The sequence below is a fragment of the Chelonia mydas genome, chromosome 23, assembly GCF_015237465.2.
Source record: "Chelonia mydas isolate rCheMyd1 chromosome 23, rCheMyd1.pri.v2, whole genome shotgun sequence".
Taxonomy (NCBI): Eukaryota; Metazoa; Chordata; order Testudines; family Cheloniidae; genus Chelonia; species Chelonia mydas.
The window spans coordinates 1330193-1351619 of NC_051263.2; the positions used below are offsets into that span (position 1 = coordinate 1330193).

General features: G+C 49.0%; 1 protein-coding gene across 8 annotated transcripts in view; it reads left to right on the forward strand.

The window, feature by feature from the left end:
* Positions 1-21427, forward strand: part of SIPA1L3 (signal induced proliferation associated 1 like 3) — a 113335-nt gene that overhangs the window by 28862 nt on the left and 63046 nt on the right. For 6 of the 8 annotated variants that reach the window (XM_037884385.2, XM_043534586.1, XM_043534587.1 and 3 more), the window contains one exon: positions 3402-3499. The exons of the other annotated variants lie outside the window; for them this stretch is intronic. The gene's annotated coding sequence lies outside the window, so the exon portion shown is untranslated. Of the gene's footprint in view, positions 1-3401; positions 3500-21427 lie in introns of those variants that run through there. 8 annotated transcript variants of the gene reach the window in all.

Below are 21427 nucleotides of genomic sequence, written 5' to 3' on the forward strand. Positions count from 1 at the left end.
TTGACAGTTTTCAGAGTAGCAGCCGTCTTAGTCTGCATTCGCAAAAAGAACAGGAGGACTTGTGGCACCTTAGAGATTAACAAATTTATCTGAGCATAAGCTTTCGTGAGCTACAGCTCACTTCATCAGATGCATGCAGTGGAAAACTGAGTTTTCCACTGAATGCATCCGATGAAGTGAGCTGTAGCTCACGAAAGCTCATGCTCAAATAAATTTGATAGAACTTTGGAATATAAGGCTTGAAAAATACCAAGCTGCTCAGCAATAAGATATTTTAAAAAACTATGGGGAAGTCTCTTGAAAATCAAATCGAAGGGAGGCTGCGATACGTTTGCTGGTATCTCTTGCTAACCAAATTAATTGTTCCCCAGGCTGCTGAGCTGCAACTCATAAGTGATCAAACAAGAAACCTGACTCTGAATAAACAGGGAATGAAATTTGAATTAAACGTGTTCAATTCAGGTTATATGCCACGTTAAATAGTTTCCAAGTTAATCTTGCAGCTGTATTATAGTCTTAAAAAAAAAAAAAAAGGCCGCACACTTGTGCATTGTCATCATAGACTTTTAACACTAGGTATTTTTGACAAGTTTAGCGCTTCTATTAGTGCTAGCAGAACAACTTCCTGGTTTTCTAAAGTAATGAGACCATTGCAGTTAGGCAGAACGTTAATCTACTGTGTACGTCTTCAGCTTGACAGACAGACAAACACTGCACAGGGCATGGCCAGCATTCCAGCCTTTATTATCTATTTAGTTTTGTTTGCTTTCTCACAGCTGTAACACTACTTACACAGACTTTGTGTACAATGTGTATTAATCATTTGACGTGGAGAGCTTCCCAACGTAGGGTCTCAACACCAGAGAGGGACCTCGGACAGGGCTGTTCCCATTTTGCACAAAGCTGAAGAGGCTTTCCCAAGTGCACATGGGAAAGCTATGGAAGAAAAGATCTTAGTTTAATATCTGGTTTTTACCCAAAAGCCCTTTGACAGAGCCAACCAGGAAGTGCATCAGACTTGCCTGCAAGATCTCATGGGGCTGGTAGATTTGCTTTAGTTAATTTGTTCCTCTCCGATGGATGCCAGTGGTCACGGTGAACAGTTGCTCCATGTCCACTTTCATGTCTACGCGGGTCCTGCGGGGCCTGCTGCCATAATAGCAGGAGCAGGATTAAAGAACTGTCCCTTGCAGGGCTCTATTCTAGAGTATGTGCAGAAAGATCTCTAGGAAGTAGGTCTAGGAGAAATTTTGGTGGTGCGGGAACTCACCTAGTCTATCTAACGGCTCTTGGGTGAAATGAGTGATCACCTTTTTCTGTCTGTAATGAGAAAATATTTTGATTGCGTGTTTTCCTCCACTCATGTGGTCAGACATTTGCTATTTATCAATCAATGTTTGTCATTCTGGTAGCATAAAGCACAATAAAAGTCTAGAGGTGAAGAAAAGGAACAAATGTTCTGATGAATTTTAGGTTTGATTGAAGGGATGCACTTATCTAATAGAGCAGCTTTGAAATAAAGATGTTGCCAGTGCTAGGTTTCATCTGCTGCTGTTTTGCTGGCTGGTCAAGTGCACTGAAGAATATCACTCCGGTGTTCCAGGTCCGTTACAGAGAGGCTGATCGGGTTTTCCCCTCTTTGCTGGTTTAGTTCTCTTCTGTTCATTAATCCCTTTGCAGCAGTTATTCTTGTAAGTTATTGATTTTTGACTAACAGGTTTTTTTATACATGATGGAAACTAAACTGTGTTGGATCACCTGGTTGGTGAGGTTCTCCAAAGTATCCCCCCACCATTCATGTTTCATTTGATGCATGAAATCTGGGTAAATAGAATTGTTTGGTTTCACTTCTATTCAAGACAGAATTCCTGACTCCTGGCTCTCTGAAAGGTTTGCACAGGATACACTATTCTGACAATCTAAATGGCACGAGAGCATTCTCAGAAAGAACGAAACAATTTAGTGTCTGAAATGGCTGTGCATTTCACACACGCACCAGAGTTACCTTGACCAACATTCAGATCCCTTTTTAGAAGAAATATAGCCATTAAAGAAGTTTGTTTCACAATCCAGATTGTGGTTATGGAGGCTTTGGTGGCAACTGTGACTGCGTTAAAGGTGCAATAAGATTAAAGTCTTCTAGTTCTGGTCTTGAATATTTCTTGAAAAAGGTACTTGGCATTATAAATCTCTGCATGGTTTTATTTCCTAAGGTGCTTCTGGGTTGATATGTGATGTAGTTCTTAAATTAGTATGTCTTCTAAAAAAAATCACTTTTTCAGATGGCAAGTCAGTTAACTAAAAAGGGTTAAAAATGCAGCATATGTAAAAAGGATACTGTACTCCTGAGACATTTAAACAGAGGAAGCAGTTGCAGTTCTTATTTCCAGGAATGCTGCTGTTTGCAGTTCAGGGGGTTCGGCCACGGAGCTAGTCGATTCCAGCTGATCTTTCAGCTGTATATACAGGAGTGTGTGTTTATCATCTTGGAATACTAGCACTGACCTTTCCTCCTCGGTGTGTGAACCAAGATGTGGGAGTCAGTAATTATGAGGAATTAGTGTTGAAAATTGGACCTGTTTATACATAATCATTAATAGATCTTCAGGCCTCACCCTAAGGTTAATACATTTTGGGCTGCATTTAAGTACATTGCGTTGTAATAGGGTTACTACCTCTGATAGGAATCCTAGTCAGTTCTCTAAAACAGCAAAAGCAGCTCACTTTAACTCCTCTCTTTACGATGCCATTTGTCTTGTTTCTTTCAACTGAAAGCAGGTCTTCACTGGGCGTCTGGCCCCGGGGGCGAGGGTGTTCAGAAGCTCCTTGTTGAAAGGATTAGTTACAAGCTGCAGTGTACGTTCCTTTCTGTCAGGTTCCTGCACACTCCATCCTTGTGTACACAGCCTGGGCGGCTGTTTGAGTTGGCTGGGCCTCCATGCCGTAGGTACTAGCACCCTGCGCACCAGGGGGATGCTGGGTCACTCACGTTGCGACGTGGAGACTTGAATGGCTCAGAATGAAGTGCTGGCGGTGACCAGCAAGAGGAAAGTGTTAGCTCTGTGTATCAGAGGGGTAGCCGTGTTAGTGTGTATCCACAAAAACAGCGAGGAGTCTGGTGGAACCTTTAATTGTGGATGTCTGCACTCTGTGTGGATGTCTGCGCTTGTCGTGAAGCTCGGAGTTGTCCTGTTAGCAGTAAGGCCTAGGGAGCGAAGCCCGTGATACGCTTCCTTGGGTAACTTGCTCACACAGTTTACAAACAATGAGGCTACTTCTGAAAGTAGCTCCAGCGTAGATATTCACAGCCCAATCCTCTGAAGGCCGTCAGAGCATCATGCAAGAGCAGGTCCTAAGTCTTTTAGCCTCTAGTTTACACACAATCCATCTTTCTCTTTCAGAAGCTTGCCATGGCTCATCTTCTCCTGAGATAGCCTGAGTTACAGAGACCACGCTCCTGAGGCCGGAGGGAATGACATGCTACAGCAAGCCATATATTGTATGTACCTGCGAAGGCCCTTTCTGTCAGTATTATGGTATAAACTCTAGTATCTGCAGAGGTAAAATCTCCACCCTTCTGCATCTCATGAGACTAAAAAATGGAATGCAGGTCTCTTCAACTGCATGTAGTGAAAGACATTATAATCCTCCATAATTAGGCAACATAGTTGAGGTAACTGTTGCATCTTAAGTTTTCAGCAAGTTTATGTAATGCTTCCGTGGATTCTGAACCTGAGCCACGGGTATGGGCCACGCTCTGCCCTCAAATGCCTGAAGGATTCCAACCCCTGCCGCTCTGACTCTGTTGAGGGGAGTTGTTTTGTTGGGCTTGCAGCCAAATGTTTTAGGAGGTTAATACAAATGAGTCTGTCTTACAATGAGGAGAAATGTAAAGCTTCATACTAAAATATTTAAACATGACGCTAATGTGGGGAATGATGATGATGATCATTTTTAACTAACTTTGTTAGTAATTGACAGGTTGTTCATAGCCCAGTAGGAGTTAATATTTCCCTCTGGAGTTTTAACTGCTGTTCCAATAAACAGGAGTAAAATTGGAAGATGTTAAAAGATGGTTATAATAAATTCAGTGTATGCTTATACTTGGCTCTCAGTCTAAGGGGGCAGCATAGACCAGAGTGCTGGAAACTCCTGGCTACATCGCTGGCTATTTTGCTGACTCACTTCAGGAACTTGGGCCAGCTACTTTGACCCATATTTTCAAAGTGGCCTGTGATTTTTTTGGGTCCCCAACTTGACACCTTGGCTTTGAATTTTTTCAGAAGTGGCGAGTATCCTACATCTCCAGCTGATGTCCATGGTTGTGCAGCAGTGCTGCATGGGCATTCTGTGATAGACAGAAAAATGAAATTAACCAGTGCAGGTAAAATCCCAGTGAGCGTAGGCTTAGTTATAGCTAAGTATTCTGCACTGAAATTCGCACATGAAGAGCCGAGAACTCCGCACCAAAACATCTGCACTCCAGGCCCGACAGAGATGCAGCATGCAAAGCATGCTGTCTCCAGGCAGCAGACTTGCCTTTGTGTCTAATTGGTAATGTTTCCCTGTGAGCCTTTAATTTGGTTTTGATTTGGGTTTGCTCATTGAGTTGACTGGTGTCCTTGTTTTGCTGCGTTCAGGAGTGCCCCACTGATCAGTGACAAACGGGGCTCTTCTTTGTGTATTGTCTGGCTGTTTTCAGCAGAAGCCCAGCATTGTGCTTTTGGCTCACAATGTGGGAATTGTGAAGGAACGCTGTTCCTGACTGTCCTGGCTCCCACACAGTGCTGCCCAGGAGAGAGTGCAAGGGGATGGCACTTGTTTCCAGGCTTGGGAATCAGACCTGCACGGAACATGTTCGCTGACCTTTCACAACGGGCAGAAAGGTAGGTGTTTTGAATTTTAGCTGACAGGAGCCAGCCACGTTACTACAGGCATCTGCCTTGTTTCAGTTTTGTCCTTGTTGTAAGTTGCTTTCTTTACTTTTGTGTTAAGCTGCATACAGTTCAGCAAAGGGGTTACTGCTTACATTTCAAATGTGTTCATTTTCCAGCTCTTCTGTTTTAAGCCAAACTCTGCCTTGTCCCTTTCCCTGGGAGGACTTCGTCTAGTGGAAAATGACCTGTACTGGTTGTGCTGCAGTCTCTAGACACAATGGGCTACATTTCACGCCCAGCTCCGAATTTCTGGCTCAGCTGCACTCATGGCTGTTGTGGGCTGTTGGTGTGTGAATTTTGTAGTGCGGGTGTGACTAGGGGAAAGCCAGTAGAATGTGGCATTACTGAGCGGGACACAAAGGCTTTCCTCTCAATGCCCTTTTTTAGTGAGTCAAGGTGTGTTATTTGTGTGACAGTTAGCACTGGAGTGCCCAGCCCAGGTCAGAGCCGAACAGGCACACAGTGAGGGACAGCGCCTGCCAGAAGAGCACACCATCGAAACAGACAAGACAAACGAAGGATTGCTGTCCCCATTTCGCAGGGGGGCGGCGAGCACGGAGAGAGTCAGTGACTTTCCTAAGGGGAAAGAGAACATTAAGTGGTAGTGTTGGGCTGTGTTAGTGTTCTCTGTGAAATCAGAAGACGTGTATTGCAGAAAGCAGGTGGTTTTCTTGGGTTAATCAAAAGATTTTTTCTTTTCCCCCTAACCTTAGTATAACCATAATTTAATAAATTTGTATTACAGTAACATCCAGAGGCTACAGCTGGGAGCAGGGCCCCATTGTGCTAGGCACTGTATGTACACAGAGTTTGCAGATGCTGAGGTTTTATGGTACTGGGGCTTGGAAGGGTTTGCATGCCAATTTCTCCCCAGTTTTACAGGGTTTAATGGCTGGTCCCTGGTAGTTCTGAGAGAACCAAGCCCAGTGACCAGCACCAGGAGTCCAATATCGGCTCCCATTTCACTGCACTCGCCTCATCTTCCCACTTCCTTAGTACTGTTTTAATCCAGCATTATCGACATAATTTCCTGTACCAGGCAGTTAATCCACAGACTTCAGCAGCTGTGTAAGGAGCTCTGCCTCTCCTGGCTAAGGAAACTGCTGTTTCCATCTCTTGCCTTGACTGTTTAAAAACCCCCCAACATCTTGGCAAGGGTTTCTCGTCCATGTGAACTGGAGCAGGGAGATGCAGCAGCTGCCCTTCTGAATCCGACTCCAAAGCCACAGCGGGTTTGGCTTGGTCTTTTAGGTAGATAGGCTGTTCTGGAGACAAACAAATGGGTCCGAGACTCTAAAATGGAGGGAGAGAAAATGTTACAAACCTCCCGGTAACATGCCCTGCAACAAACCAAGCAGCTTAATCAGAGGCATGTTGCCTGAGTGCTGATGGAATTTTACAGATTTGCTCCCGGGATGCTTCATGTGCAGATAAATGTATTACAGAATCGTAGCCTTACTCCCCTGTCCAGTCACACTGCACGTCTGAGAGAGTTCATTGCCAGGGCTGTCTGTCGTATCCCTCAGCCTCCCTCCTTTATGCATCTTAGCTGGGATTTTTCAAAGGCACTCAAAGGAGTTAGGCACCCACTGCATAAATTTTAAGGGCAGAAGGGACTGCTCTGATCATTTAGCCTGGCTCCTGGATAGCACAGGCCAGAGAAATGGAAATACACCCAGCGATTCCTGCAATGGAGAGAATTACTCCCCCCTCATGGCTTGTGTCCGAGTGAAGAGCATTTCTTAGTTTGGGTGGGGCTCTGATTGGTCCTGGCCGGTCCAGGTTATCTAAAAGCACTGATGGTTTATCTTTGGTACTCAAGGACCTGCATACCCTGCTGGTAGGATTGGGGGCCTCTGAACTGGTACAAGATGAGGTCTCGGCCCACATTTAGGAATGGAACTACAGCCCCGGCAATGCAGCGGAGTGGCTGTTTGCTTGTATGGGTGTGGCGCTCAGAGGCCCACGGTCAGGAATCAGAGCCCGTCCCGGGGGCTGCAGGGAGATAGTGCCTTAGAAATCGCACAGCAGTGATAGGAGTAAAAACTGCCCCCTCCCCCCAGTGAGAGCAGCTCGCTGGGCAATGGCCAGCAGGGAGCCAGTGGCCCTCTTGCCTTGTTGTGTTCGGTGAGGCTGCTCTGACATGACATGGAAAGTGGTGCTGTAATGGGGAACAATTATTGCCTTCGCACACTTGCACCTTTCTCTGCCTCTTCAAACAAAGGCTTGAAGTATCTGTTGACACCACTGGTGGCTTTGTTACTCTGGCCTCCAATCCAACTAAAAATATCCCATGCTGCCTGGCCCTGGGGCATGAGTGGGACAAGAGATGTGGGTGCACAGCAGGTGACCTGTAGTGGGGAACGTAATATACCCTGGACAAGACCAAAGAGCCAAAACAAAAGCTCTCCGGCCAGCAGCTCTGAAAGGAGCTTCCCGTGCACTGCAGTTTCTTATGCAACTGGAATCCTGTGGCTCCAGCGGGGTCCGTGGGCATGCCTCTGGGTGTGTGCACAGGGCAGGGAATGGGATCCTGGGAACTACCATCCTGGAGCAGACCCATGCTATCCCGTCTTCCAGCTGGCGCAGGAGAGGGGAGACTTCCGGTTCCTCAGAGGTCTCTGAGCCAGTGACTGATGTGAAAAACTGAGCTCTGAGTGTAGGGTGTCATGACAGCACCTAGCTGGAGATTCCCAGCCCCTTTTCCTCCCTGGTAAAGGGCCAGCAGGCTGGGCTTTGCCCATGGCCTTGGCTAGTCAGTGTCCGTTCTAGATGTGTGCTCCCTGGACTAATCTGTGTCAGTGTCCATTGCAGGGCTTCCTGCACCTTCCTCCAATGCAGCCGGTACTGGCCACTCTTGGAGATGGGATATGAGACTAGATGAGCCTGCTGGATGGAGCTAGCCCGGCAGCTCCATGTTTGGAAGAGAACTGCCCAGACCGCGTAGCTGGGGTTGGACCTGGCTCCCCGCTCCTCACTGCACCCCATAGGGAGCTGGTTTTACTTCCAGGAATGTTCTTTATATACTGGTTACATTTCATTGCCTAGAGACGCTCTTTTGCCGGCCTTCCTTGGATAACAGTCACTGGAGGTTTTCAAAAGGAGGCTGGATAGCCATCTATCTTGGATGGTTTAGACACAACAAATCCTGCATCTTGGCAAGGGGTTAGACTAGCTGACCTTTGTGGTCCCTTCTAACCCTCTGATTCTGTGTCTAGCTTTGTAATTATGCAGCTGTTGGGGGAGACACCTGCAACCTCCCACCTGCTTTTGGGGGATGATTTTATGCGAAAAAGAGCAAAATTTGAACTGGCTTATCATTCGTAATGGCCAAATATTGACTTTGCTCTTGCTAATCCTCAGTGCACATAAAGGTGGCTACTCTGAGTTTGCTTAGCTGGAAAGAGACTGAAACTTGCATTTGAAGAAGTGTCTACGAACTCCTGTTTCCCGGTTTCTCCCAGGGCTTGTCTGCTCGGTGCACTTAGGTCTGTATTTCAACACTAGTCTGCCTGCCATTGTTGTTTCAAGTGTGGGAATCTCAACTTTATAACCACCCTTAGAGTAGGAAGATTTGACTTTGGGGAAGACTTTCTAAAGTGCACCCAGACACCGAACTCTTATTGATGTTCGTTGGGAGTCAGGCACTGAACTGCCATTTGTACCTTTGAAAACCCGCCTCTGTAGCTGGCAGGCCACGGTTAGGTTCCTAAATCTGCATTTAGACACCTAAATAAATGGCTTGGCTTTTTGTGACTGTGTTGAGCACTCATTGGGTCCCATTGATTTCAGCCTCCACTGACTATTATGGTGCCCAAAAATGACCTTGGAAGCCTGGCTTTGGGAATCTTGGCCAAGGTGTTTTCCTTTGTGCTGGAGCTTGAAAGGAAAGGTCTTTCCTCCCATGATAGTAACGAGAGCTTGAAGGATGTGTAGAAGATAGATGAATGATCTTAATAACTACACCGGAGGTAGTCTGTGATGAATAATTCTTTGGTAACTCTTGGTCATATGCCTGCTGCATTATTCCAATAACAGCTGTTATAAAGACCTAGTCAGCGTAGAGATGTTCAGTGTATTCCCTGGTGGGGAAACTGAGCAGAATCTGCTGACCTTTGTTATCTTCAGAGGCTCATTGTTTAGGAACGTTACTTAGGGGATGCTGCATCATCGCTCAGATAGTTCTGACCGTCTGGGCTGTCCAGCGCTTTCACTCTTACTGATGATTTCTCATGTCCTGGAGGAAATGCTGTTGCAGAGAGAATTGTGAGTAATCGAGAAATGACGCGCTGCGAGTTTCCTTCGCTTTGCAACCTCAGTGCCTAGAAGACATGTGAATGTGGAGATGGGAAAGGAAAAGATTACTCAGAGGAAATCTGGGGCTTTCTTCTTCAGCAGGAGTCACAGCTTAGTCAAGAGTTCAGGAGTCAAGCTCGTCCCATTGCCATTGGGTGAACCATCTTGGGGGTGAATTTGGCCCAGGAATCTAGAACTGCACACTTCAGTGGGATGAACTGCTGGTCCTAGAAGCACAAGCCTCAAAGCCTGAGAATTTCCTTATTTGTAATGTGGCAATAAAGGAAGAAAAGCCACCTGATTATCTCTAGGTGCATTGTTTACTTCTGTCTCTAAAAGGGCTCCTGGGAGGGATAAAGGTTTATTCCGGTGCTTCCTGGAGATGCTTCCAATTGACATTGCAATTACTTGAGGTAAATATAGATTATACAAGTGTTTTGTTTTGCTTTGAATGAACTCCTACCAAGGCTTTCCTTTGGAAGTCCAGACTGGGATGGCATGCGGATGAGGAACTCCTTTGGAATTTAACCCTCTGGAGCTTGTTCATGCAGCATGCTCCGACTGGATCAGACAGCATGTTGCATCTTGGGTTACTTGCTTCTGCTTCAGTTTGATTTTGTTCTGCTTTTGTGACAGTTACCAAAATGTGCAGATTAGATTTTGGAACTTGATACCCATTTTGTACTGGGCTCCAATAGGCATGTGAACGGCTTTACCCCTAGGATCCAAAGAAAACATGCATGGCATTGAATTTATTGGTGCAATACATGACTTGAAAGAGCTAAGGAGGGGGTAGGAGAAGCTAAAGATGTAGGTGACGCAGGTGGTGAGAAGTGGGTTTGTAGCCCGGGAGCCTGCCACCTTTGCCTCTGCAGAATTGTTTTCTTGGTTGAATAGTCTATCAGAATGGAAAAGAAATATTTGTGTCCCTTTGAAATGCTTAAGCATGTCGCTACATAACGCTGTGTGGAATGTACATGGAATTAATTATCCATGGATTGTGAAGTACATTTGAATAAATCAAAGGAGGTGCTTTCTGCTACGACTCCTCCAAATGAAATTAACGTTTAGATGCTTGGTCTGTGAATCATTTGGCATGGGGACAGGGTGACTTTCAGGTAATTGCTTTTAATAGCTGAAGTCTATATTTAAAAGCAGGTAATTCTGACTGACAATTTGACCCTTCAGATTGTTTTTCCCTTCACACTTGGATTGAGAGGGAGGGTATAACTTTGTAGCTGCTTTGTTGGTTTAAACATGTGTAGTTCTGTTGGGATGGATTTGGCCCTCTCTCTACTCAGGCTTTGAATATATTTGTACTGCAAAGGGTCACTGCTACGTGGCCGTTAGAAAGCCGGAAGTGTTGGGTTGAAGGGAGTGCCCTGGGGAAGTGGAGGGATAGATTGTCAGTATATCCTGATTAATGGCTAGTTTATTGGTATAATTTAGAGAAGCTCTTGTGGTTAAGACTCTGGAATGGACTTGGGAGATCTGGGTTCAGTTTCGGCTCTCCCACAGACTCGCTGTATGACCTTTGCTCTGCCCAGAGGTCACTTCCCCAGCTGTAACACGGGGTGCTCAGCCTGCCTTTCTTCTCCCACTCTTTGCATCTTGACTATTTAGGCCCCAATCCTGCGACCGCTTATTCCAGTGCTTAGCTTTACCACTGTAAATGGATTTCAGATCAGTGGCACTACCCAGTAGTTAAGCACGTGCATAATTGTTTGCAGAATTGGGGCCTCAAATTGTGAGCACTTGGAGTTGAGGACTAGCTTTCTAGGCTTATGTACAGCAGGGCCCTCATGGTGGTGCAGGCCTGTGGGCATTGCAGTAATAAAAACACACAAAGAGGGTGTTCCTGTTTCTAAAGCACTAGGGACTTCCTCAAAAGAGGCAGAGAGGGTTTCCCTGTTGATACGTTGGTGCATACTTTTGTACTTACGCTTAAAATGATCAGTTACATGTAATGAAATCTTCTAAGCCCTGTCAGATCAGAGTAGCTCTCCTCCTGCCTTCGAGTTACTGCACAGTTCAGAGTGCGAGATGTGCCCAATTTATTTTTATTTTAAAAACCTCTTTAAAAATTAGACTGGGAATTAATTAGATCCGAGCAGTCACTTGAATTCTAAAATCACACACCAACTGTTCATGCAACTTTTATCATGTTGCAGGAGGCAGAATACCTTTTCCTCATCACATTTACTTCAGTTGCCGTCCTCTCCCACCGTGTTGGCCTGGCAGCCCCAAAGAGCATCGCCTATATCAATAGTATGCATAATTTATGCTAATATCTACCAAGCCATCTGTTGCTCGCTTTTTATTGACTGACTGAATGGCTCTTATTCAGTGTAATTATTCCACTGTAAACATCCCTTTTATCCTGAAAAAATGAAGTCAGTCTTTCAAGCACTCTCACTTTTCTCCGCTTTCTTCAACAAGTCTGTCTGTACGTGCGCGCGCATGTGTATTTTTAACATTGGAATCAAAGCCTTCTGCATGGATTTTCTCCGAAGCGGAAATGCTGCTCGGTTTATGCAAATACAGAGTTTACAGTTTCTTTTAGTACTAAATCTAAGCAAAGCTGCTGTAATGAAATTGAGCACTGCTCAACGATTCCCAGTGTGTCTGTGCCCTTGGAATCCAATTGTACGTGAAAGCTGGCTATCTCGTGAATTGCTTGAGCTGCTTCTTCGTGTTTAGGAGGCATTTCTTTGGACTTTTCGTTCTTTCCAGGCTGATTTCTGTTGTTGGCCTCAGTACTTCACTCAGTCACAGTTGTAAATCGTGAATCTGTAAATAATTACGGCTGGTGGCCAATTAAAACACTCTCTGTTTGTTTGTTTTCCCTGAACTGTGGCAGAAGGAGGTGAGTTGCATTTCCCGTGACCCATGCAGCAAAACATAGCTTTTGTTTAACTGGAGGTGGGTCAGCCTTTCACAGGAGCAGAAGATAGCAATATTGTCCCGCACTTCAGACTTAAGGAGTGCATGATGATGGAGAAGTCAGAATGCATCTCTGATGGCCTTATGTGGCAGACATTTGTCTTTGTGATCAATTTCAGGGTTTCTAGTGTCCTGGAGCAGCTTCTGAGCATTGCTGGTGAAATATTTTGCCCTCTTTCAGACTGAGTCATAAAGTAAACAAAATATTGTATCCGTTTTAACGAAGTGCAAGAATCCAGGAACTGTTACCTAGGGGAAAATCTCATTAGGGTGCTCTGCCTGTTTGTTCTCACTGCTGTTAACGATGGAATTGCCAACAATATCAGCAAACGCCTCTGAAAGTTCTTACTGGCCATAAACTTACTGTGTCTTAAATCCATGGCCAGCAATGAGTTCTGGGGTTGCATGTGTCTGCATGGCAGGTGGCTGCTCTGAGTGAAGAGGTATTCCACCAGGATGAATCTGGCCCCAGGATTTCCAGTAAAGATTTTTATGGCTGGGATTTCAAAGGAGCCTGTAGGAGTTAAGTGCCCAACTCCCTTATGCCACTTGGAAATCTGACCCTAGATCTGCTATAACTCTTTCATAAAGAAAGCGGAGTGAGATTTTCACTTAGGAGAGTTAGGAGCACAAGTCCCAGCGAAAGTCGGGGCATCTTGTGCTCCTGATTTCTTTAGGTGCTTTTGAAGTCCCCCTTTCTAAAGCCTGGACCTGATGCTAATTGGGGTTGCAGAGTCACTTGCTCTGCTGTAAAGCTGGTATGAGACCAAAATCGGGCTCCCTTTTCTTTATCTATTTCTCTTTTGGCCCCGTTTCGTTAGCTTCCGCTCCGTGAGTTGTCATGGCGAACAGCCCTCCAACCTGCTTGCGTGTCTGATGCTGGAGACCAAATGGTCATCTGGCCTCTCTCTGACCAAACAGCCTGCCCTTTGGTCCGACAGCCATCTGGTCAAGGGGACAGTGCAGGCTAGAGCACATCTTTTCTTTTCCCTTTGACAGCTCAACTGAACGCTGAACATCAATGGTTTCTCTTGGGAACCTGGCTGCCTGGTTTCATGCATCTGGCACGGATGCACTATAGGAAAACCTGTTGCTTAGGGTTCTCAGCTGAGTAATTATTGGTGTGACAACGTGCAGGTAGTATCTCTTAGTCTGGGATAGGTTGCTCTGAGCTTAGTGGGCTTCTACATGGCGCCCGTCTCATCTTTCCCAGTGATGACAAAGCTGCTGCTTCTTGGGTTTCCACTGTGCCTTTGATTTCTTTTAAGTTTGAGGAAAACTGCTCTGTGTTAATTCCAAAAGTATATAATTAACTGAGCATCGTGCTCCGAAGTCACTTACTTTGTTTTACACAGTCCCTCCCTGTGTGTATTTCCCAGGAGTGTGGCTGTCTGAGACTGGTTTCTGTGCAAGTTTCTCTACCTGCTGTGGTTTTATGTTAAATCTTTTCTTCTCGGGGCACTATGCTGCCTTCTCAGAGCTCTGTCTAGTGGCCTAAGTGTTGTTTAGGGCCACTTGTGCCTTGTTAGTATTGCTAGAGAGACCAGGTGGGTGAGGTGTTACCTTTGGTTGGTTCTCTTGGTGAGAGAGACAAGCCTTGCCACTTTCACAGAGCTCTTCTTCGGGGTTGTGGAGAACTAGGAGTGATTCTCTGTAGAAGCAACGTGTGTCTCTCACATTTATTTCTGGCCTTCTGTTTAACGTTCGGGGAATGCCTGTTTTAATTGGGATGGTACCAGCATTGAGGGATAGTGCATAGGTATATGACTAGAATATGAAATATTATATATATAAAATAGCAGAAGCAATCATGTTGGGGTTGCCACCATCATACCTGATGTTTAGGAGATTTTCTATGTTGGGAGTTTACTGGGTGGGACAAGATGCCAAGGGGGAGTTAAAGGGGTTGAACTATGCTGTTGAATCGTTTAGTGGGAGTTTTGTTGGGAGTGGGCAGGAATTAATTGTGGTCCAAGGAGCCTGCCCTGGTGGCCCAGAGAATGAAGTATTTGAAGCTTATTTTATTGGGTTATAGGAGTGCCTAGGGGGCTTTAGGCTGTGGGGGCCTTGCTTGCCAGGGTGCGGTATGGATATGCAGCAGCCAGGAGTGTGGTACAGACCCTGCACTGAAGAGTTTACAACCCAGACAAGACAGAGTAAAGTGGGTGGGGAGAAAAGATTGTATCTCCATCTGACCGATGAGAGATGGGAACAGGCATCTTCCCTACAGAGACAGCTATTGAATTGATAGGTTGGAGAGCCACTGGTGCAGCAAAGTGGGTTTGAGATCCTGACTTGACTGGCTTTTCTGCAGTTTATCGTCTTGCGTAGGGGGCTGTGTAGTCGGATTTTTGAGACAGTGTAATAGTACTTAGGTTCAGAACTAATCACGAAACGGATCAGCTGCCGGATCCGTCTGCCATGCCGAATTGTCCATAGGAGCCTGGCAGCAGTGTGTGTGTGTGTGTGTGCGTGTGTGTGTGCGTGCGTGCGTGCCCACCTACAAGCCCAATTTGGGAGAGAATTATTCCCTTACATTCTTTGAGTGGCTGCACATGTCCATTCTGCTGCCAGTGTGTGCTTGCCTCGTGCACGGTTGTCAGAGAATTTTTTCCCCTCAGCAGTACCTGATGGGGTGGCCCAAGTGCCCTCTGTGGACACGTACCCCGCGTGCTGGTATGGGAGGCTGGAGCTGCCCCTGGCCCTGCCTTAGTTCCTTCTTACCACCAGTGAGGGTTGTCGGAGCAATTGCAGACCTGTTGTGACAAGTGCTTCCCTCCCTGCTTTGTATACATATCCGGCTATTGTTTGTTAGTTGGGTTTAGTGTAGCTAGATTTTAGTTGTAGGTTTTGGTTTGGGTCACTCTCTCGTTCAGTACCAGGATCGGTACTGGAACAATGCTCCGCTCACAGGTTAAGTCCTGCCAGACGTGCGCTAAGCCTACGCTGGTCAGCGACCCACACCCACGTGGTTTGAAATGTTTGGGAGAACCCAACTGTGCCAAGAAGTAATTTGCCTCTGGGGCTTTAGCATAACCAGCTCAATTCGTGGCAGGGCTGCTTACCTTCCAGGGAAACGTTAGCGGATCAGCTGAGCAGGTCCTTCTCCAATCACCACGAGTGGTCATTACACCCAAACCTGGCCAGATCCATCTTCTAGCTTGAGGGGCTCTCCAAGTGGACCTATTTGAAACAAAGACCATCAGAAAATGCCATCAGTTTTGTTCCTGGGAGGTCTCGGCCCAGGCTCTCTAACAGATGCTCTTCTCCTGTCCGGGAAGAATCCCCTCCTTGTACGCCTTCCATCCGATTCCGTTGCTGCCGACGATCTTGTGCAAAGTCCAACAAAACCATCCTTGTCTCATCCTTATAGCCCTGATTTGGCCTCATCAGCACTGGGACTCTACTGACCTTGTCAATTGAGCCTCCACAGTCTCTCCCAGCACCACGGTCACCTCCTCCGTCCCAGCATGGATGCTTCCTGGCTAACACCCTTTGAAAGATCCTGTTTTAGGGACATTCACAAAGTGCCTCTGAATAGCAGAAAGCCCTCAACGAGGAGCACGTACCTGGCTAAGTGGAAACCCTTCTCCATTTGGTCCCATCAGAAAGGTGCATCTCCAGAGCAGGCTTCCTTGGACCTGCTACTGGACTATCTTCTCTATCCAAAAGAGAGTTTGGCTGTTAGCTTTGAAAGGGTGCATCTGACAGCTATTTTGACCTTCCATGTCTCGGTGGCTAGCAGATCCCTTTTTTCCAACCCCACCATCACCAGATTCCTAAAGATCGTATCCACACGTGCAAGATCCCATCCCTCCCTCGGATCAGAACGTGTGCCTAGCAAAATATGCAGTAATCTAATAAGACTTAAGGAGAGTGACTTGGATTTACATCAGTAATTGAGAGCAAAATTTGGCCCCTTCTCTATTATATCTCTTACGGTGGTGCGGACAGGCTCCAGCGGAGATGGTGGCACCGAGCCGTCATTGTGTTTGTACAGCACCCGACGCAGAGTGACTTTCCAGGGGATCAGAGACAGGAAGAGAACCCAGGCATCCTTACTCCCAGTCCTGTGCCCTACTGCCTGGGCCGTGCCGTCCCACGCTGCAGATGTTTCCTCAGCGCGGCAGGGATGGGCAGGGCTTGGGCAAGGGGCTAGAAGGGAGTGTGAAGGGGCGGCAGGGATTGATCTTTGAGGCAGGCTAAGGAGGAGAGGCTGGCTGCAGGCTGCGTGTTCCTGGAGTGCGCCATAACACCGCTTTGACAAGCACTGCTCATTTCGTTATTTAGAACGTGGGGTACTGCCTGATCTCCATTGACGCTGCCTCGGGCTGCTCTGCAAGGGCGTCAGTGAGGCTAGCGGAGACTGGTCATGAATCGGAAATGTGGTATCCATCTTTGAGAGCATCTCCTCGGAGCCTCACTGCGAAGGGTATCTGGTGCCGCAGGAGCTGTGCCGTCCAGCTCCCGCTCTCCAGCCAAGGTGGCAGGGCTTCTGCAAGCTGGGGAGGGCGGTAAACCTGCAGTGGGGACTCCTGGGATGAGTGCATAGAAACGCCTCTAAAGAGAGAGAAGGGGTGTGGAAAAGCTGGTGGAGTTCAGTCAGCTCCCAAAAGTCATCGACAGCCTGGTCTCAATCCAGAGCTGCACCACTTTAACTAGGAGTGACTTGAAACCGATTCAGTTAAACTGGTGCAATATGTTGTTTAAGCCAAGCTAGTTTGTTTTGTTTACCACTTAGGAACAGACTTGAGACAAACTGAATTAAGCTGTGTCACGGAGTCCCTGGGTGATGCTCTGGAACTGCTCCCCATGAAGCCAGTCAGGACTCTGGGGAAGTCTCCTTTCTGTGAGCAAGACTGTCTTCAGGACACACAGCTCACACAGCTTCCACCTTCCTGGGTCTGACCTCGGAGCATTCAGCATCCTCTGCCCCTCCGTGCGCTTCCCACAGCGAGTCCGCCCAGGTGGGGTCCTGGGGAAGCCAGAGGGTCCTGCCCCCCAACTCCGCAGTCAGACGGGACTCTCAGCCAGCCGGGAAAACAGAGGTTTATTAGACGACAGGAACATGGTCTAACACAGAGCTTGTAGGCGCAGAGAACCGGACCCCTCAGCCGGGTCCATTTTGGGGGCAGTGAGCCAGACAACCACGTCTGCACTTCACTCCATGTCTCCAGCCAGCCCCAAACTGAAACTCTCTCCAGTCCCTCCTCCTCTGGGCTTTGTCCCTTTCCCAGGCCAGGAGGTCACCTGATTCCTTTGTTCTCCAGCCCTTTAGCTCTCACCTTGCAGGGGGGAAGGGCCCAGGCCATTAGTTTTCCTGCCCAGGAAACAGGGTGTCGGCCATTCTCTGTGTCCAGACCCCTGCACACACCTGCCCTCTAGGGCTCTGCAATGATCACACACCCTTACCCCACCACCTAGATACTTAAGATCTGCATAGGGGAAACTGAGGCACCCCCACACTATTCAGAGGAAACATTAAGAATAGTCCCACTTCATCACAAGCTGCTCTTAACCCGAAATCAGTGAGTATACCCCTGTGGGAGCTAGTTTAAATAAACTGGAGCAAGTTCAGGTGTAGACAAGGGCTAAGAGGCTTATTGCATTAAATGGGGTGTTTGAAGTAGCAGCCTGCTGTTCTGTATTCATTCTACAGACCAAGATCCTCTGCATCCAGAGCCTCACTTAGCTGCATTCCTGCAAGCAGAACCCTTGGACTAGCTATGGAATAGCTCTGGGCTGGCTCTGGGTTAGCTCTGGTATCCCCAGGCAAGAGATGCTGTCTGGGCCCGATTCGCTGTCGCCTGTTGCCTTGTGCAGTCACATACACCTGTGCAAAGTGGAAGTGAAATGTGACCATCACAACAGCCGCATTGTGCACCTGTGAGACACAGCGCAGGGCAGCAGGGGCCTGGGCCCTCCATTTAACCGAGGGGCATCCCAGGGATTAAGGGGAGATCAGACGCCAGACTGACTCAAACTGAGAGCTCTGACGTCTCGGACAAGTCCGCATCTTACTGCCGTGCTGCAAGGACCGCAGCTCAGCGTCCGCAGCTCCCATTGGCTTCAGCAGGCGCTCCGAGTGCTCCGCCCTTCTGAAAACCAGGCCTTGACCTCCAGATGTCCTCTCCTCGGGAAGGAGGACTCGGCCCCTACATCCTGCTCCCCTCTCCACTGAGAGTCCTAAGCATCTGTCTGCACTGACGCTAATCACTTTCCTGTCACCCCTTTGTGTTGTGACAAATGAGAGATTTTGACTTCAGGTGGGGAATGAGCAGCAGCAGGCACAGATGGGCTCTCGGGAAACAAAGGATCTGGTTCCCTCACAAAGGTTCATGGTAATGGAGCATCGGGCGAGGATATGGGGAATGTACAATACACCAGCAGGGCTGTATCTATATCAGTGGGTTTCAAACTTTTTTTTCTGGGGACCCAGTTGAAGAAAATTGTTGCTGCCTGCAACCCAGAGGAGTGGGGATGAGGGGTTTGGGCAGTGGGAGGGGCTCAGGGCTGGGGCAGAGGGTTGGGGTGCAGAGGTGAGGGCTGTGGGGTGGGGCCAGGAATGAGGGGTTCAGGATGTGGGTGGGGGCTCTGGGCTGGGGCAGGGGGTTGTGATGCGGGGGTGAGGCCGGGAATGAGGGGTTCAGGGTGTGGGAGGGAGGTCTGGGCTGGGGCTTGGGGTGCGAGAGGGGGTGCAGGCTCTGGGGTGGGGCCGGGGATGAGAGGTTTGGGGTGCAGGAAGGGGCTCCCGGTCAGCGGTGCAGCGGGGGTGCTAAGGGAGGTGTCCTGGCACCGCAGACCACGCTGCGCCCTGGAAGTGGCCACCAGGAGGTCTGGCTCCTACGCGGAGGGCTCCATGCAGCTCTCGCCTGCAGGACCGCCCCCCCAGCTCCCATTGGCTGGGAACCGGCCAATGGAAGTGCAGAGCTGGTGCTTGGGGCAGGAGCAGCAGGTGAAGTCCCGTGTCCGCCCCGCCTAGGAGCTGGACCTGCTGCTGGCCGCTTCCAGGGGCACAGCACGGTGTCAGAACAGGTAGGGACTAGCCTGCCTTAGCCGGGCAGCACTGCCCACGGGATTTTAATGGCCTGTAACGACCCAGTGCCTTACATTCCACGACCCAGTACGGGGTTGCGACCCGCAGTTTGAAAACCACTGATCTAAATAGCTTGTCTTTACTACCTTGGAGCCCTTTGGGACGTCGAATCTCCTACAGATGTGTTAGCGTTGCCTGTATGAATAAAGCTGCAATACTTCGAGCCCATCTAGAGGTGTGCTTGGTGCAGGACAGTAGGCAGTACGCCATGGCTCCCATGTCAAAGTACCTGCTTTAGATATGGGGACAGGAACTCCGGCTCTGATCCTACCTGTGCAGGGGGGAGATTTCTCAAAGGCCCCAAGGGTAGCTAGGCAGTGTAGGGTAGGATTCCCAAAAGCACCTTGCTCCTTAGTCACCCAGGGGAATTGTGAGAAGGGATTGCAGGACCGTGGCTCTCCAGTGTTATCGCAGAGCTAACCTGTGCCCAGAGTGGGCACTAGCCGCTACCTCAAAGGTGATGTCTCTCAACTCGAGCCACGTGCGGGGACGAGTACTCCTGCTGGGCTCCTGCCAATCCGCAGGCCAGGAGCTGGGCTGGCAACTCCCAGGGCTGGTCTGTGAGCCTCCCAGGAGAAACAGGAGCTCAGTCTGCCCAATGTCCCCTCCTGATCATGGTGACACTCCACAGGCCTTCGCCTGCTCCAGCCCTGTTCTGCACTCCTGAGTCTGGTTCTGACCCCAGTTCTGACCCCAGCTCCGACCCCTCCCTGTCAGTTTCTGAGGGTAGCCCCCGCCCATGCCAGCCAACTCATGTTACTGGCACCACTGCACATGAGGGAGTAGTTAGTGTGGGGCAGGCGTCAGTGTGAACACTTGAGCTGTAACAGACGGGAAGATAAGCCCTTAGGCACATGTGAAAATCCCTGCCTGAGCCCATGGGAGTTGGGTGCCTGACTCCCATCTGTGCCTTCCCCAATAGCACACGCTTAATGTGAAGCACATAAGCTGTCATAGCTGCCTAAAACTAAACAGCATGAGAGCTGGCAGGCTGGGGCCTGGAGAACCTGGGGGGACTGTCCTGACCTGTATGCTCTGCGCCGTGTTCTTCAGTCTGTAGCCAGAGGCAGGGACTCCCGCAGACTCAGTGACACTTGGGCTGAGCTTTGTGTAAGGGAGGGAATAGTCCCGCTCTTGTGGGGAATTTTCCTGGCTTCTGCACGACCCCGGTGAAGTGGGCTAGCGAAAGGATCTGAGTCCTCACTCCCACTTCCTTTACCCAGTGGCCTCCCTGCCCTTGAGGACTCCCCTTCCACTCTCCTGTCTGGCAGAGTCCTCGTAACCCCAACAAGGCTGGGCCCAGGATTCCTGGGGGGCTCGACCCCCAACCCTGCTGTGGTCACCTAGGACAGGGGCTAGGGTGTCCCCACTCCGGGGGGCTCTCTCTGCACTGGGCACTTCTCTGACCCACTGACCATTACATACAAGTTAAAGCAAATGCAAGTTATTTAATCAACAATTAATTTTAAAAAGAATAAGGGAAAATGGGAAAGGTTAAAGGAAACACATCACCCCACTCTGTGGCTGGGAACATCACAAACAGTGTCTCTGGAACGTCAGGGCAGTTCACAGTCTGCTCCTTCTAAGTCCCAGGCCCCTTCTCAGGCCCTGGCTGTGCTGCAGGATGCTGGGGGTTGGACACTTGCTCTGGTGGCGGCCACACGCTCTCAGGCTCTAAGTGGTAGGACCCTTCTGCCCAGTGTCGCCCCGGCCCTGTCGGGGTTACAATCCAAGCCTGGCCTGCAAAGCCTCTTGGCTGAGGTGTCTCCCTGTGCTGGGCCCGCTGCCCAGGGTCCCCCTCGCTCTCCCCAGCTGCTCACCGCACCCAGCTCCGGACTGCTCCAGCCCCAGCTCCACCACTCGGTCTCTGCACGGCTGCTGCTGCTCTGCCTCCAGCTCCCTGGGCTGCTTCTCTGGCCCCTCTGGCTCTGGTTGCTGCAGCTCTGCTCCCAGGACAGGTCTGCTCTGCAGGCTGCTTCTGTGACTCTGCTCCCAGCACTGACCTGCTTCCTGGGCTGCTTTTCTGGCCCCTCTGGCTCTGGTTGCTGCAGCTCTGCTCCCAGGACAAGTCTGCTCTCTCTGGGCTGTGCCTCTGGCTTTGGGGCTGCAGCTCTGATCCCAAGACAGGGTCTGTTCTCCCTGGGCTGCTTTTCTG